We start from the raw sequence: 2,274 nt of genomic DNA, 5'->3' as shown, positions 1-2,274 counted from the left end.
GATTGGCCACCCGGCCTAGTCCCGAATAGAGAAAGTTGCTCGCCCCTGTTAGGCAAGCCAGTGAGAAAATATATGTCAGAGGGCTCTATCTCGAGCTGGTGCTCTCCGATGTAGAAACATTGCTCCTGAATGTTCCACCTTTCAACCAGCCACTCAAGAAATGGCACCTGGCCCCTCATGCCAGATATGGCCCAGTATTTGTACAGTCCGCATGCTTTTAATGCATCAATGGAAGGTTGGTGACCTATCGAGGCCAAATCAACATCCTCGTGCTCTGTTTCACGCCAATCAAGCATGGTGTGCTCCCTGCACATCATAAAACATCAGTTAGGATCCATAAAATTTAAAAATTTTGGTCTATTTTGGAGGTATAAGGGTTTCAATTTGTGTTTTGCGGGGTACGCACCCCGGCCTTTAGGGACAGAGCATCCGGACGCAGCTTCCCTTAAGGCCGGGTGCGTACACCCCGTAATTTTCCCATTGGGAAAATATCGGGGTACGCAGGTCAGCAGTGCATGACCTGCGTACCCCGAAGTGCGCATCCTGAAACCCCAAGACCCCCAAAAAATCAAATAAAAGCTTAAAAATGAATTCTAAATGGATGGAAAACAAGAGAGGGGTGTTGTAAAATACCTGGTGAAACGGCGTTCGATTCTGACGGTCGGATTCTCCGCAATCTCCACGGGAAGTTTCTTGTCAAAAGCCCTTTTCTCAACCTCAACAGTAAAATGGTAAAAATGACATGGTAAAAAGTCTTTTTATAGGTTTTTTGGATGAATGAATGCCAAGTTTGTTTATTTTTCACCATGAAAGGACATTTTCGATGTATTTTTGCCCATCTTAAACAGGTATGAGTAATGTGTTGTTTCTGTGCAGGACAAAGGGACTTTAGGGTAAATTATCATTTTTCACGTCAGAGTCATCTTTTAAGCTCTTTTCTGACTCCTAAAACATGAAAATATTGCCGAGCGTTTCTTTTACACTCATTAAAATGGAATTAAAAGACGGTCCCCTTATAGCTCTTTTCTGACCGTAAAATCAGGAAAAGATTGCCGGGTTTTTGTCGTTTCAAACTCGATACGGAAATAAAACGACGTGTCCTTGATCACTTTTTACTTTTCAGGTCAGAGACACTAATCATGAAAGTACTCCTTGGTCGCAAGATCAAGCAGTTCTCCCAAGTATTATTTTATACTTTTTCGGGCTTGGGGGACACAAATTTACGAAAAAGTTCAACCTGGAGTCTTCTTAAGTTTTTCAGACTCTCTAAAATTGAAAAACGCCGAGTTTCTCCTATACTGGGCTCGTTAAAATTTCACAGTAAAGGACCTATTCAATTACAAACAGGAACGAACCACTCCTTCCTAGGGTTCGAATCAAAACTAGGTTGGACTCATCCGAAGGATGAGCTTATAATCAAGCATATGTTATCCTCCTCAAGCTTGTTAAAAATAAAGAGGTACTTGCCAGAAATGGTGGGGGAAAAGAGAGAAGAATGAGCCTATTTGTTATATTTTGTCTCAGAAGAAACTTTATTTCCACTCTTGGACACGACACTTTCCATTCACCTGGGTTGGGAAATCCTTTACCTCACAGTTGATCAAACCACATTGAAAGTCTTCAGCTGGGTTCCGGGGATTAGCTTTGAGTCATTCATCACCAAGCCATCTGTCGTGTCGTTATGTGTTCAAGAGGCCTGCAAGCAAAACTTTCATCTGCAAAATACTTGTCATCCATTTGACCATCCCTGAGTCAGTCCTTACAGCAACATTTCTTCAACTTGAACAATGATTTCGTGTTGTGGGCTTGCCTGCAACGGGTCGCTTTCTATCGACTTCAACACATTATCTAGAGAGATGACTTAGAAATCGTCAGTACCTTGAAGTCTGCATGCATCAATGGCAGGTTTCTCACCTTTGACGTTAGTTTACATCATTGACTTTCGATCGAAAGATTCCGTGAAATGTTCAACATCAACTCATTCATTCACATCTCATGGATTGTACTGGGTACTTTGAGAACCATTGACATTACTGGTGGTCTCTCTCACACTTGTTAACAGTTTACATCATCGACTGGTAATCAAGTGGTTTCTACCATGTTCGACATCAACTCATTTATTCGCATGGCTGGAATCGTACCAATTCGGGAAGTAGAAATGAAGACCCTGGATCTAGTTTCCACCATCCAGGTTGCGAGGAGTTTTGTATTCATTATCTAAGTAGACTAATCATAAACAGATGGCTGCGCCCATACTGTGTCTACAAAAGTCTA

Source organism: Pinus tabuliformis, chromosome 8, assembly GCF_031772625.1.
Source record: "Pinus tabuliformis cultivar Carrire ecotype Pingquan chromosome 8, CPIR1, whole genome shotgun sequence".
Taxonomy (NCBI): Eukaryota; Viridiplantae; Streptophyta; class Pinopsida; order Pinales; family Pinaceae; genus Pinus; species Pinus tabuliformis.
The sequence above is the reverse complement of the archived record's forward strand: the minus strand, read 5'-3'. Positions refer to the sequence as shown.